This window comes from Cydia fagiglandana, chromosome 10 (assembly GCF_963556715.1).
Source record: "Cydia fagiglandana chromosome 10, ilCydFagi1.1, whole genome shotgun sequence".
Taxonomy (NCBI): domain Eukaryota; kingdom Metazoa; phylum Arthropoda; class Insecta; order Lepidoptera; family Tortricidae; genus Cydia; species Cydia fagiglandana.
The window spans coordinates 9,257,813-9,275,362 of NC_085941.1; the positions used below are offsets into that span (position 1 = coordinate 9,257,813).

Here is a 17,550-nt window from a genome sequence, read left to right on the forward strand (position 1 = left end):
TAGCTTTTTTAATCGTCATTTATTTTAAATTCCAAAATAAAGAAACTAATGGTTTTTATATCGCAAAAAACATACTTTGTGATAATAGAACTTCAAAATAATAACTTTCTATTTATCCCGTATTTCTCATATTCCGGATTAAATGACGTTAACGACATAGTAATATTATCTAAAGAATTTCCGTCTCTACTAAAATATTTAAATAAATATTTTGTCAAGTATTTATACATACATATTGTTTGTTACGTCGAAATAAATTATTTATTCAATTTATACATACATTTGTATACGTTGCCTGTTGTTACCTAGTTATAAATTTCTTTTTAATTCCTTTATAATTTTACATGTAAAATTTATTCAAAATTATAATTCATTTCATTAAAAATACTAACTTACAAACGCTTCATTTTTCGGCATCATCATTGACTATCTGGAATGAGAAAATGGAATCGTGAAACAATCCAAAAGATAGGGTCCAATGAAAGAAAAGAGGGGAGGTCTTTGCTCAACATTGAAACACTAAAATAGGTAACCCTATTCAATTAAATAAAAAATGATCTGGAAATAGTCGCGGATCGTGGAAACTCCTAAGAGTGTTAAACTTAAGTATAAAAAATAATCTAAACAATCTAAAGCGAATAGACTTGCAGACACCAATTTACACGCAGACTAATTTAACAATAATGAAATCTAAAAATTAAGTAGACATTACACAAACGGGTTCACGAACTGTTCGAAAACTTGTTGCAAAAGCTAATTTATAAACAACTTTTACGGTAAATTTCACGCAGAAAAAATGACTGCACGCTTGACAATGACCTGAAACTTACCGACACGCCTCACGATTACAAAAAGATTAGGCGTATTCGACGTAGAAATAAAATAATAGATAATTTAGCAAATCTTTGACGACGTTTTGACAATGCATGGAATGTTGGAAACGTACAGTCGCCAACAGATTTATCAGAGCGGCCGAGGTGCTCAAAAAACCTGAACAGGACTCTAGCGCCTTGACAATAGAGGCGTGCTCAGATGTTTGTGAGCTCCTTGGCCGCTCCGATAAATCTGATGGCGACTGTACATTAAATTTGATTAAATTTTTGTTAATCAAAATGTAAAAAGATAAAATGTAACAGAAAGCAACACTATGAAGTAAATAATGATACACTTTCCAAGAATAACCAAAAAACATTAAGAACAAAAAACCTCTGATGAGAAAAAAACGAAATGATAATGTTTTACGTGGTAGTCATGGCATGGTAGTCAACTACAAAAGACTATTTTGCTTAATTCTGCACCGTAACATTAAGCTCCTTGCAGTCGACGTCTAATGAAGCAGTATATTTTGAATCAGAATAATTTAAAGTTGAGCATTGACCTGATATTTAAAAGAAATATGGTTATTAGCTATAAGTTTTAGTTTAAGGATAACAGTTTTGACTTTAGAATGATGCACGGTAAGTTTCACTAGACTTATATCGACCGGGATATGGACCGTGATTACCTTTTCCCGAGATTTCGAAAGGTCAAAAACAATACAAAAAGGTCAGCATGGTCCATATTCCGTTCGATAACTATAAGTTTAGTCTAGGAGAGCAATTCAGTTATCTAAATTATCAATCGATACAACTAACTGGCTCATACTGTCTTGTATGATTCAATGAATTGCGTGTGAACTTCAATCGAATGCAACTTATTCCTAGGCCAGTAGAAATTGAAACGCTAAGTATCTAACAAATTAAGAGGTCACAGCAATTATTCACTTCATAAGCATAACATTGCATATTAGAGGCAACGATCGACACGACCCAGATACCTAACGGCGCCAAACAAATTTGATATTTGATAACACCGTGAAATTTATTAACATCGACCAGCGAACATTTTACAAGCCTTATTGGCATAAATTGAGTTTATGGATATTAGTTACCCTTAAAATTTAATGTTAAGTTATTTTAACAAGATATATATAGGTACAGTGGTATAAGAGACTTGTTCATTGTTTTTTATTTATTTATTATGTGCATCTATAGACGAGCATTTCAAAAAGATTTAAATTTATCGAAAGACAGAAAGAAAATAATAGGGCAATATACTTTCGTACCCAAAAAATAGTATATTTTTGTGGGTAGATAAATACTTCTGTAATGAAAGGAGATTTCTAAATAGTATGTGCCTAAGTCTTAATTAACTTTCATAACAACCTAGTGTCCCAATTTAGCGGAAACAACTTTTTTTTTAGTTTCCCATTGTCCGTAATAACTAGTTCTTTCAAGTCCATTGTTGTCACTGCATTGTCTTATTTGTCTTAGCTCGATCAGATTTAAAACAAAAGCTGTGTTTTGTCAAAGTTGGTAATACATTTACGAAATGAATTGATCGCATATTTTCCAACAATGAAGCTTAATGTCCATCAAATTGCGTTTAGCTGATTTTCTTTGCCCAAGGATTTCCTTGCGTCAGTCCTAATATTGCCTAATTGCTTCAACCTCCAGTACTGTCGAGTAACAATGTATGCCCAGCAAGGTTCTTTAATGCTCACAGACAGACAGATTCAAAATGCTATTGTTAATGTTAGCACAGAATAACTAATAGGAATGTTAGTGCTAAATGAAACTGTTCCATTCTCAATGATTTGTAAATGAAAAATCATCAGCGCGAAGAAAACAAAATAAGTCATGAAAACACAATAAGACAAATGTTTCCTACAAACTTTGAATAATAAAAAACTACAACTCTACCTATATTTTATTGTACATCTAATGTAACGTAACAGAAAGCTGTCACAGTAAATATTCCTACGTTGCAGTATCGCTCTTCCACTCAATTATTGTAAATATTGTAATAAATAGCAATAGGGATATAAGTAGTATTTTGACTTTAATTTTTAACAGTTTTTACTAGCATCATGTCAGTAATTTTTGGTAATTATTTTGATTCAATTTATTCTGAATTGTTCGAGACTCGATTCTGTAATCGATTAATCCGATCCATTATTCAATTACTTAAAATACTTATCATGCATGCATGGTTAACCTTAATGCCTGCACCTTTGTTTTTCGTCTGATAAAATATACGCACCTCCAAAAATATACCGACCGCAAACCACTCAATTAACCAGTCCGCAACGGTGATTCAAGCACCATTAAATAACAATGATTTCTTATTAAGAATTTTTAATTTTCGTTTAGTGTTTTTAAAAATCTTCCTTCTTCATCTAAGTGACGCAGCCTCTTACCTGTACATTGCCCTGGGTCCTTTGTCAGTTCAATACCCTCTGCTAATATTGACAATGTACTTTGACTTTACGACTGCACGTAAACCTGCAGTTTGGTCAAGAATGTGGTTTTCGATGAAAATTACACTGTCAGGTCTTTGTTTCGTATTGTTTTGTTATTCATATGAACGTCGCCCATTTGCTTTTAAACTCACAAAGAAGTCAATTATTTGCCAATTTTCGTGAACACAAATTGAACAGATACTATACTAACTAATAATAAAATTATACCTACTTGTGGTAACCCCATAAGACATCAGAATTATCTGTTGTTATCCCTAAGCTTCAGATTTTAAAAAGCTCGTTAAAGTTAAAACGTCTTAACAAAAAAATGGTTATCAAACATTCGACCCTGAAACGCATCCGATCCTCTTATCCGACGACCTCATTGTATACAACATTGTCTAATTACACAGTAAAGATAATTATCGATCCGACAGGTGTTTTGTGTTAATATTCATCCAATTTGAGATACCACACGTCCGCCATGATTACGAGTAACCTTATTTTATCACTTTTTAGCGTCATCCTACCTAAGTCGCTTTTGTTATGCTTTTGTTTCTTTATTTTGTTACTTAATGCATTATCGTAAACGTCAAAATCGTGCCAAATATTGCCATATGAATTTGATTACTGATTTCATTATAATTATCGTTCATTATTGTATTACGTTATGTCATGTTTGTCTTGCAAGAATGTCTAATCAACATTTTCAAAAGTAATCGAGTTATTACGACCGATAACCGCATGTTTCCTCAGTGTTCAGAAATAACGAACATTCTACATAGATTGCACGAAGATACCTATACTATTTAGCGGTCCGATAGTTACAAAAACGTTGCAAAAACATTACGTAAACTATTTCCCTCAGATCTGTCTACATCGATTTCTTATTTAATTACTTTATACAATATACTTTTTCAAAAAAAAGAATTTATAAAAATTATAAGTTTCAATCTTTAAATTGACAGTGGGATCAACTGAAACGGGTTTTAAACCAAAATAGAAAATATCCAAATCGCTAAACTCTCTAAATCCAATCGCTAAATCCAAATCGAAAAATCAGGGAACATATAATAAAAAACTGGTCAAGTGCGAGTCGGACTCGCGTTTCAAGGGTTCCGTACATCACACAATTTTCAGCATTTTTTTTTGTACGTGAAACGACGTGAGTGAAACGTCTTGAAAAACCCGAATGGGTCAATCAAAAACCAGATGTAACATGAGTTTTCTGGCGTGGTGGCTTATATCTCTACATCTCTGAAGATTAAATGCCGAACAATAATACAAGTGTCCAAATGCGTAGAGCTGAAAACTCGAGCGTCCGACGGGTCGCGCTTCCGACAACTTCCGAAAGTGTTTTAAAAGCGAAGGCCGAAGAGAGATAATACCTACAGGAGGGTGGTCAAAGTACGAGGAGGTTTTGGGATTATACTGAGCTACTTTTAGTACGGGACCAACCCCGAAATCGCGAAAAAAGAAGTATCCTCCCATAGAAAACGGACCAGCCAAAATGTATGAAACAGCCAAATTTTTCTTCGCGATTTCAGGGTTGCACGTTGGCAACGGGAATACACTTAGTTTATTTTTTAGCCACCCTGTATACCTAGTGCTTTTTAAAACACGTAACACGTAAAACGTATCCTAATCAATCAGTGCAGTCAGCAGCAGAAGTTGCTAAGCGGGCGAGTGGTTTAAAATGATCTGGACGCGACTTTATACTTAAGACAATAAGAGCATGTGAAGGTAATTTTGAACACCTCGCCCGCTTAGCAACTTCTGCTGTTGACTGTACTACAAGTACCATTGCGGCTAATTGCCAGATACAGCCTAGTCGCATTTTTTGTCTTCAGTCCGACTCACGCTTGAAGCTAAAGGCACGCCTCTTTGGGACGCTTCGGGCCTTCGGCCTTATGCGGATATCGACCTAGGGCCTTCGCAATAGCTGTCTACATCACGTTTCACTTAAACCATTGCGGCTGTGTCCCTAAAAAAACGTTAACCGCATTTTCGTTCTTAAATCCGATTCACGCTTGACTCTAGATTTCTAATAGGTTTTCCTGTCATCTTTAGGTAAAGGACTATTTTGTGTATTTTTTTCATAATTTTAGACCTAGTAGTTTCGGAGATAGAGGGGGGGGGGAATGGTCATTTTTTGTCTATTTTCTTGAATAACTTCTAAATTTTTTATCGTAAATTTATAAGAAAAATATATTTGAGATTCTCAAAATGAGTTCTTTCGTTTGATATGTAACACGATATAGTTTTCAAAACTTTGTTTTTTAATTTAATCGTTTACCCCCCAAAAGTAGCCCCTATGTTTAAAATTCATTTGTTGACGTTACATATCCGTCTTTGGGTCACAGACTTACATATGTGTACCAAATTTCAACTTAATTGGTCCGGTAGTTTCGGAGCAAATTGGCTGTGACAGACGGACAGACGGACAGACAGACGCACGAGTGATCCTATAAGGGTTTCGTTTTTTCCTTTGGAGGTACGGAACCCTAAAAATGCATAGTTGTCGGACTACTTTCAAATGGGTAGTTTGACAAATCATTTAATATTTACTTGATAAATTAATTCAATTTCGTGTTTATCAGAATCATTTTAACAACCTAGATGAGTTAATTATAGTACCTATGAAATGAAAATAGAAATAAATACATTAAAATGACTCACGGTATTAATATCGGTCGAAATCAAATTATATACTATCAGAAAGGCATCACATATCAATTAGGTGTTAATTGAAACCTCACATCTGGCGGTGATACATTTACAACAAGTTTACTTGATGAATTGAGTTACTTTAATAAAATTATAGGTACCAAAAGACGTACACTTAAAATGGATGTGTAATGGAATGCACAGTTTTAATGATACGAAAAGGGATTCCAGTGCGGATATGATGGTCGTTCTTGTCTACCACTTGTCTACGTGACAGCGTGATAAAACGGTGTCCGTCACTTTCTCTCCCACGGTGTTAGAAAGTGACAGTTATTTTATCACGTGGATAAAGAAGGATAAAGCTATCCATAATACGCCGGCTGGCATTACAAAATTTAATCTACCGCCAAAATGGATAATCAGGCTTCTGGGGTTGCGACACAGTTTCGCCATGCTCTTCTTCTGCGCAGGCGCCGCCTTTGTGTTCCTTGTTTGTGAAACTTTGCGGCTTACTGCATTATACGGTGTCTTGTAAACACGAGGATTTCTGGCTGAGAAAGGAGATGAACATCTTTGTTTGGATTAAATTGCTCTTCCAAATTCGGTAAATGATGAAAACCGAGTTGTTGATCATACACGATTAAAATAAACCATAGGCTTAATAAAGCATACAATCATTTGATTAATTAAAATTCTATACGCGTAGCTAAAGTCCTCTGTCAACTATTTTAAACACTAACCCCAGTGTTGGGCAATCTTCAAATGTCATCGAAGAGGTATCCATGTCGGCGTCAGAAGGGTACGATGCTTGCAACACGATTACAATGCAATACATAAACACTATGCTACATGGACAAGTATGTGGTGACGACTGTTAATCTGCATAAAAAAACATATTGTAGTCTCAACTCAAGCATGAAAATAAAAGCGTTACACCATCTAGCGGCTTCGTAAGTTTGTACGCCCGCTGGCGGGATCTTCATAATAAAGCTCTCCTTACACTATATTTTGTTCCCGTATCTCTTACTGAATGAATACTCATTTGATCCAAACACCTAAGTGGCAGTCTGACATTGTCATTAAACGACGTCTGTAATGTTTATGTCTGTCTATACAGGGTAAAATTGATTTGTATGGCCATACGCTGAGTAGTGGATATGTATGTCATACTGAATAACTTTTACTATGGGGCAAACCCCCAAATCACAAAAAATAATCTGCTGTCTCATACATTTTCTATGGAACAGCTGATATTTTTTCGCGATTTCAAGTTTGGCCTCATAGTTGTTCAGACACATTCACACCTCAGCGTATGGTCAAACAACGACGGTCAAACGGTACGGACGAACTCTGGATCTTGATATAGAGCTAAACTGGTTCACTAGAGCGTAAGTGAGGGAATAACCTGTAGGTACCTTTGTCAGTTTCTGCAAGGTGCCAGTAGTTAAATTCTACTAATATTTTACATCCTGGAGCAGCCAAGCCATACATATCGTATAACCGTTGCAGTACTAAAGTTTAGATGATGCATTTGTAGGGAGACTAAGAGTCTATATTATTTACTTGTCTCGGCTATGCACTAACACAATGAAATTTTGCTGATTATAATAAGTATACTTAGAATAAAAGCAGCAGTTGTTCGAAGGAAACACAGGATGAATGAAATACATAATACATAGTTGCAATTTGACTGTAGAACGATGTTGTAATATATAATAAGATTTCTGCCTTCAATGCATACACAATAAGTATAGTATAGAGAAAGGAAAGCAACATTATGTTCAAAATTCCAACATGAAACATGTCTCTACCTATTTAAACAATTTTAAATAGCGTTTTACATCTTCATTTTGCACTAGTCATCCATTGTTTCAAAAACCACTCTTATTTCTCACCCGTAACTTATGACCGTATTTGAAGCTGGTTATAGTTTAAAACTATGACTCAAGAGCCTACTTGCACCATAAGACAGAATTCTGCTGAACTCTCTCAGATCTCTGACTGTTAAAGACGGTAGGAGCGATAAGTACCTTCACATTACACTATGAAACTAGATTTCAAATACACCCACCTACTTAAATGTATATGCTAAGCACGGCAAAATAGTGGTGTCATTTAGATGTAACTGACACTTTAGATTACTGCAACCCCTTCTGATATAGTCGTGAGCCATAACATCACAGTCAAACAAAACGTTTACTTTGTTTCATCACAACCATCCATCAGCTGACAATTTACAGCAATATTGTGCCAACGAAAAATCGTGACCGCAGGGACTTGAAACGCCGCTCATAATAACTATGATTTAAGCACCGAATCCTCATTATTCCGAGAGTGTAATCGAAAATAGGCAATTATGTCGCCGACATTCAATTGTCCTAAATTGTCATTGGCAAGAACAATTCAATTCGTACGGCCTTCGTCTGTTGTTCCATCAACTGTCATCATTGGTTGGGAAACAGTTGCTCCTTGAATCGAATAGAGATTGCTTGAAATTGGACTTGGTTCAGAAAAACCACACAATTATTGAATTCCTTGGTAGAAGCTGCCTGATCTGCGATTCGCATAAAACATGTCTAATCATCAGAGCTCGGCAGGGGTGAGCCATTTTGACGTCACTTATGTCAAGTGTAGATATTAATATAGATACACCTTAGAAAGAAATATTAAAATAGAACTTTATTAATTATAATTAAACTAAAATGACAATGCCTATAGCCCATGCCCTCTCGCGCGAGAGGAGGCCTGTGCTCAGCAGTGGGACATATAAAGGCTGAAATGATGATGATGATGATGATGACAATGCCTTATGTACAAATAAACTTTAATAGTAGCATATGGATGGATATACATATTATTTGTAGAGGTTTACTAAAAAAGCTTGCTATAAAATTCATTTGTTTTAATGGCGACGGCGACGTAAAGATCGTATAGCGGAAAAGCAGCCTAAATAAAAATAAATAATTTCTTTAGTTATTAAATTACACAACGTATACCATCGAATGACAAGGCATGTCCATGTTGTGCAAACTCTAAAAACAGCTCACCCCCGCCGAGCTCTGCTAATCATAGACATGATATTCAAATCCTTGAATGATCAATGAGATGTGAGCACTATTCGACTTTTCTTTTAACGCAATTTTACAACATGTCCTTACCAATATTTATTAGTACCTTTACATGTATGTAGTAATGAAGTATATTATGTCACGGAGAATGAACTTTATATAAATAAAAATGTAAAATTAATCAAACTAAAAGTGGAGATAACCACCCATTTTTTTGCTACAACACTTTACGTGGCTGCATTTGCCAGAAACCTTATTGTATTTTCATCTGGTTCGCACAATCTTTGTTGGTCTACGCATTCAAATTAGCAATCAATACACACCCAAACTGAGCTAGTTCTAGTTCTGCCAGCTATTGCAAAACGCGTCTCATTCATAATCACAACAGGGCTATTACTCCCATAGCTTACCTATAAGTAGAACTTCAAGCAAATCAGTCGAAAGCCATTAAATAGAGTCCGACCAAGCTAACGCTTCATGGCATTTGCGATGGCAAAGTGTAAACAAGTCATAATTGACGTCAAAGTTCTAAGAAACTATGACGTTTATAATTACATACCCTCACCTTATTCAGTTCCAGTCGGTGCAAATATAGCTTAGACGGACTCTATAGATCTTGAGATGCAAAGAACTAAACTGGCTCACCAGAGCGTAAGTAGGTTAGTTAGCTAAGGGAAATAACTGCACCTACCTCTAGTTAACTTACCTTTATCAGTTTCTGCAATGTGTCAGTATTTATTTCTACTAATATTTTACATTGCTTTGGGCGACGTAGGTATAAATTTTCCAAATCAATCTTTTAGATACATTTCCCAATGACTTTGATGTTTCGGAACTTAAAAAAAAATAAAGTTGCATGTTAGGTACAATCGATATAGTAAACATTCAATTCAAACCCATTCCATAGACGTCGCTAGGAAAACAGGTAACTTTACAAAGTGACCTCATTTAATTACTCGTGAGTGTACCTACAATTAAATGGGAATTTAAGTAGGCTCTTTCTGATTCTGTCAAATACCGCATACTTGACTTTTTTCTATATATTAATTTTTAACTGCTCTCTTCTCTTCAATTCGTTTCTAATTCACTTCTCTCTTTCTATCTATATTGTATGTAACTAGTCTTCCCATTCTTAGCTTCAGGCAGGTTATCTCTCTATGATGTTATTTATAGCTAAACTATAAAATATAAATATTCCGAGAGCATCCTTTATCCCTCTTACGCGTAAATTATATTTACTGTCTCATTTAAAACATCGACAACAACTGGAATGCCTAAGTACGGCAACGCCTGTCTGCGAACTTTAAGGGTTACGAAATTTCTTACAAACGCAGATTTATTTGCATTTCTAAAGACTGGAGCGCATTTTCGCAAACCTGATATTTAACCTGCACATAAACTCACAGCACACAGCTTTATCCGTTAATAAAGTACTTATAAATATATTTAAAACTAAGTACAGCAAGCCCTTATGACGATTATTTGTTCTAGCTAGTTATAAGTTTTACTCAGATGGCACAAGGTCGTTTTTGTTATGTCTTCATCAGTACGTTTGGGACCTTTAAGGAAGTCCTCACTCCTTAGGTCCTACTGCAAAAGCTTCGTTATCTACCTCTCTATATATCACTCTTGCATATTCGAGCGATAGAGAGGCAGATAACGAAATTTCGATTTTCGTGTTTCGCGACAGGCCCTCAAGTCCAATATCATGCCTGCTATACTGCCACATCTCACAATTTATGGTCATTGGAGATTTAATCTTAATTAAAAATAATAAAGTTAAGTTTCCAATAACCATAAATTTTGAGATGTGATCGTATAGCAGGCAAAGGACGAATAATCTCACCGGCTACCGTGGATGCATGTGCGTCAATTGCTAAGATTTTTTGTGACCCAATGAATTTTGTTTTTAAGACGCCAAAGGACGTTCAAGTTCGTTGCCCTACGCCACGAAAATAAAGTTTTACTTTTATTTGCATTTTTTCTCGTTGAAGCAATCGGGTCCATGCCTGGTTTTATTGAAATTAAATACTGACATCAATTATGATGAATACTGACAGCCCAATACAGGTGATACAGCATAAAATACACTGTAATTAAGGTTTTATTTATACTGACTGACATATTTTTGATTTTTTTAAACCTAATTGTGATAGGTCAAAAAAAAGAATAAGGTTTAAAAAAAATATTGACCAATAAAAACGCGTCTATTTTTGGATACTGATCGACAAGTTTTTTTACAATCTATTGACCATTATGCCATTTATGCCTGACGTGCACATCCATACCAACGTAAATATTATGCTTCATTGAAACCATTATACGACTCTTCATCAGTTCTTCATCTTATTGACATACGATTGTTAGGATAATAGTGAGCTACTAAGTAGGTAGCCATTGTAGTAACGTAAATAAAAGTCGTGGAATGTATTGGATCCCATACATTTCACGACTTTTCACTTTCCGCACAGACTCTATCAAGATATAGTGAAACCGAAAAATGAAAACACTTAAAATAAGAAGCAAGATGGCAGAAATTTGGAAAGTATTTTGTGATTCAGACCTTGTTTTGTAATATAATAAAATGAGGAAAATTAAGATGAGACATGACATGAACCTTGAAACTAGAATTTACAAAAAGTGCTAATCTAACCCTGTAATCTAATTCTGTAATACATTTACCTGCATATTTCTTTCTTCCACATTTGATTCGTAACCCGATTGTGTATTCTCTGTTGTAGTAAATATTAAAGGTTAATCGACAACTTATATACGTGTATATTAGATGGCTTAGGCCCACTTGCACCATTCCACTAACCCGGGGTTAACCGGTTAAACCAGGAATTGCCATGGTTAGCCATACAATTTGACACTAGGTTAATAGTTTAACCGCTTAACCCCCGGTTAGTATAATGGTGCAAGTGGGCCTTACTAAGTAATATATGTATAATTATAGGTCTTTGTAGATCATGAAATAGTGCGCTACAACAAAACCGATCGATATACGTCTAGTGAAACTAACCGTGAATCATTAAAATATGTTAAACTACGATGGTATCAAACGTCTGTGACAAATTTCTATCTGTCTCGGTTATGCCATTGGGTGCCAAAATTAAATAATCTACGAGCGAATAGCTACTCGTAAATTTAATAAGAACGTGTCAAATTGATTATCTTTATTATTAACCTAATCATAATTCTTATTTCGTACCAATACATTTTCGTCTGACATAGATATTTTCTTATTGTAAAATTTACCTACAATTTTTTTAATCTACAATAGTTATATAACTACTTATAAGAAAATATCTATGCCATCTATTCCATATGGAAGGCGTTATTTGTGTTCAAAGGAAGGAGCCTAATAATTTGTTACGTAAAATTGCTGGTTTTAATCATTTCCTTTGGTGGTTTCCTGTGTCCGGTGTTTATCTAGCAATGCATTTTGCATTTTAAAGTAAACGGCCTTCTTTGCCGGAATTTCAATGTTTGTACGAATATTAACAAGAAATGTAGCTGTTCTAAGAAACACTGTTCATATTCAAACTTTGAAACTATTTTCTCCGAAATGAAATATTGATCTCATAGCATATTTATATTTATTTATTTCTTATTTATTTATTTATAGCATACTAAAATCATAAGTAGGTATTACAGTTTAAATAGAAATAAGCAAGGCTTAAGTTCGCAATGATAGTGGCCGACCCACAAATTACTTCCTGCCTCGTAAAGTTGTTATATCTATGATAATAACAGACAAGACTGTTAAAGTTAATGCTTAGTTATTACAAATATACCTACTAATAAAACGTATAATCATATTCACACTTTGGTGTCAACACCTACAAACGGTGTTTTTGAAATAGAATTAGGTATATCAGTTATCAATATCATATCTATTATTGATGAAACAAAACGTGAATACTTCACAGCTCTCGTTAATTCAGGGACCGTATAACCGGTTTTATTAAATACCTGTATATAAACTGTCAAACGAATACCGGTTAAAATGTTATACCTATATTCGAATTAGAGGTATTGCTGTCATTCCGTTTTTGTCTTTATCGCTAAACTACACTAATTGACATAATGAAATACCGGTATTCATTAATACCTCAATAATAACAGGTATTCAGTATACCGGTAATGGTTATCGTATTTAATACCGGTATTCATTGCACTTGATCAAAGAGTAACCAAAAACTTTGCGACAAGAGGTTAAAGTTTTTGTTAAGTCCTCATGCTAATATTGATCGCTGTACAAGCGAAATATTTCATAATTTATGAGCGTAGCAAGTGGTTCGAAATTGCGACCGTTTCAAAGCACGAGGTTAATGAATGAATTAATGAAAAGAATTAACCCCAGAAAACATTTCCATATGAAATATGAGCGCCGCGCCGGCGCGCCGCCGCCGCCATCAAAATTTTCGCGCCGCCGCCGCCGCCAAAATTTTCGCGTCGCCGCTGCCGACACTGCGCTATCGCCGTGGCATCGGCGTGACCTTGTTAGATACTAGAGTCTGTCTAAGCTAACTTTGCACCGATTTGAACAGAACAAAGTGAGGGAGTGTTATTATAATATAAACGTCATATTTTCATAGAAATTTGACATTAACGATGTAAATATCATCGTTCATCGTTCACACGTTGTCGTTGCAAATGCTATGCAGATTAGTTTGATCGGGAATTTATTGCTTTTATATAAGGTGCTAACAAATTAGGTACCGATATTTTAAGAGAGGGTACTTTATTATATAAAAACAATTAACTTTAAATAGAAATCAAGAAAACTTTTCATATCATATTTTTGTTTTATTTACCGAACAAAAAAATAAATTAGAATTATATTAAAAAAATTAATTAAAAATAATCATTACATGCATTTAACCACATAAAGAAAAAATACATAGAGTGCTCATGCTCACTCCATACATCAGTTTTGGTACCAAAAATACTATTCTTTTCGTAGTCAACATCTAGTATCGAGTAACGGAATTATCAGTACTGCTACTTGACAATAGATGTTGCACCGACCGAAATGTCTAATGCTCAACAACTTTCAGCGAATATTAAACAAGGATTAACTGGAACTTATTTTCAACTCCTTCTGCTTTAATATTAGTTGTAAATAGTTGTTCAATACAATTTTCGTGAGTCGCGACATTTGAGACATCTAGTATCAAGTAGCGGTACTGATAATCCCGCTACTCGATGCTAAATGTCAACTACGAAAATAATAGTCTTTTTGGTACCAAAACTGATGTACGGAGTGAGCACTCTATGCTTACTATATTTGTCTATGATTTAACTGACAAGATGTTTAACACTTTCTGTTTTGTCAACAATTGTTTGTGTTAAATGTCATTATCATCAACGTGTCATTTCATTTATCAACGTGAAGTGGCCAGTTAAAAAGAGGACTCATTTAATTATCTCATTAACAGGGTGTTTTTACGTAGCAAATTTGTTTTCCAATTTTCTCAAAAAAACCTAAATGTTTCATATTTAAATATATTCCAGGAGTCGAGTATTATCAGCTGTAAAAATATTGGTAGCTAATTTGTTAGCACCTTATATTAAGTTCGGATATATAATTTTTTTGGCTAATATATATTAGACTGCATGCTTTCTCTTGTCTATGCTTAAGCTAAACATGTGGCAGTAGTTAGCGATTCGGTGGCCAGGCAATGTCAATGAATAAGAAATAGGTGATATGGAGCCTAACCTACTACGTCTATTCCAGAACATATCCTCAACAATTGCATGTAAAGGTATGAGCACGATAGTTGAAGTCACGCACACAACAACAAAATCATGTAATGACAGTGAGATTTTGAAATTAATATTCTTTTTAGGGTTCCGTATTTCGTACCAATATCAAGTTGATATCAACTGTAAAAAAGTTTCTTGAAGGTTTTTTTTATAGGCTTTTAATATCGTACGTTTAAGTCGCATTCACTCATTGATTCATTCATACTATTTTTGCGATTAGTAGGTACTCTGTGCGAGCAGTGTGTGTAATCATTCACCTCTCCTGGCGATACGTACATAACCCTAAATAACTATTATATTTGACTATAGCTACCCGCACTGACTTCGCACGGATAACACAAAACCTTAACAAATTGTACACCTAAACTAAAGCTTCCTCAAAAATCTTTCTATTGATAGCTGAAATCCGCATGAAAATCAGTTGAGTAGGTTTTGAGTTCATCGTGAACATACATTCATATAGTTACAGACAGACGCGGCGGGGGACTTTGTTTTATAAGGTGTAGTGAATTAGTGATAGATTCAATTAACAGTAACCTCACAATATAAAGATGTTCATTGTGCTGCTTATCTACAGTTCATGGCATGAAAAACTTTTTTCCTACCATAATTCAATAAATAATCCTTGAAATTAAAAGGTTTGAATTATCTTCGCATAAACCAAGTTTTCAAGGCTACGCCGCCGATTCGCCGCCACCGCCAACCAATTTTGACCGGCGAACCGTCGCCGGCTAAATGCCTATCGGGCGGCGCGGCGCTAGACGTGCGCGCCGGTCGAAAATAATTGGGCAACGGCGCGCCACCTAAAAATCCACGGCGGCGGCGTGGAATTTTTCAACTTTTCAATATTAAGACGTATAATGAAAAGTCATGCTTAACCCTTAAATCGACAAGGGAAAAAAAATCTTAAAAACTGTGTTAGTATCATTTTTTTGGTGTTATTATCTTATTAGGTATGTGGTTGTTTATTGTAGAAAAATCATGAAAAAATCTATTTATAATGGTTTCGAAAAAAACATAGGTATGACAAATATGTTGGATGTTGCCAGGTTCGGTGTAAATAAAAAGATACGCCGCATAATGAAAAGACGTCTAGTATTTTGGACGTTGCCGAATATACAGTACTTTATATGCATGAGGTTTTTTTTTGTCAATATCATGTTTTTTTAAAATTAATATAGAATAATTTCATTTTAATTATAAATACACTTACTGATAATGTCAACTTATAAACTAAAGTAAAACCTATTATTTTTATATTTTTCCAAAAAGTTTATAGCTCGTAGGTGGTAAAATTTTACCAGTCATTGGCGTCATTTTATTAACATTAAATCAAACTTAGCGGGGTATCGTAGGATGCAGCAACATCTGAACAATGGTATACAATAATGCATGTAATTTTATCAATATTTTCGTAAGAAATTTCTTAAATGAAATCGGGTCTGTCTCTTGATGTCTTGATGAACGCACAGGAAAAAAAATCCGTAATAATATTTTTTTATCTATTTGGTTCATTACGTTGTAATACGACAAATAATGACTTAGTATGGTGTTGGTGCGACATAAAATAGTAGAAATTCAATTATATAACCAGAAAAATTCCGTAAGTACGTAATTATTGCCATTTTTAAGTAAGTATTTTACGTCAATAATGTGAGAGTTACGTACGAGCCCTGATGCAAATGATTTCGTCTAGTTCCGCGCAACAATTTTGTTTATTTTAATAAATTTTACACATGAACATATAATGACCCAGTAATGGGAACCATAATAGCAATGTTTAATGTAGTTTATTTTGATCGTATAATAAAATTGCATGAGACTTTTATTGCTGAAAAAAAGGAGTTTTCAAAAACGTTGTCCAAATCATATTGTCCTCTCTTACAGCACTGCTGCATGCATGGGCTCGAAACAAAATTTTCAGTACATTGGCAGAGCCCTATTGCTTTCTCTGGTAATAGCCCTTTTCACATATGTTGTAATACTACCCGTCAAAAAAAAAAATCATTATTTTTTTTCTTTCAGTACAAACGGTATTTCTTGTATTTGGATTTAGTTATTGCAGAGTATTACCATATAAAATTAAATTACATTAGTATAAGCATTAAATATTAGTAATTTTTAAACAAAAACATTATTTTTGAACAAACGCGTGTACCTCAAAAAGTGGGGTCACCTGACGAAAACATATGCATCGGGGCTCGTAGGAAGTGGCGCCCGCAATAATTTTCAACTATTTCTTATCGGACTATAACCTATTACATATTTTAACGCTGCATAATACTGTCTTATAAAAAAATATTCGGCGCGAATTTTAAACTACCGGCGGCGGCGGCGGCGCGCGGACTCCTTATGGCGGCGGCGCGCACGTCTAATCGGCGCTCATATCTTTGAGATTATAAACTACATACATAATAAAATACAATTAAATCAACAATAAAAAAACAATTAAAAGAATCAAATGAACGCTATTAAATATTTATCCATCAAAATCATCACCTAACAGCTAATTTCACCAGCAACATGAAAACGGGCATTCTAAGATCCGAATCTTAAGTATTTACAACTTTACAAGCGGGCCGGACAATGTCCTTGACGAGTAGCGAAGGAACGAATCGTGGTACTACTACAACCGGTATTGGCACTTACTTATTACCGGTAATAGCTTTAGGAGTAAACTATCAAATAGTGGTATTTGTTGTCAATTGGCTAAACCGATAACACTATTGAATACCGGTATTCGAATACCTCTATTCGGAGCTT

At 34.6% G+C, this 17,550-nt stretch overlaps 1 protein-coding gene across 1 annotated transcript in view; it reads left to right on the forward strand.

Annotated features, from left to right (window-relative positions):
* LOC134668119 (uncharacterized) overlaps window positions 1-17,550 on the forward strand; it is a 78,791-nt gene that overhangs the window by 1,515 nt on the left and 59,726 nt on the right. The window lies entirely within an intron of this gene.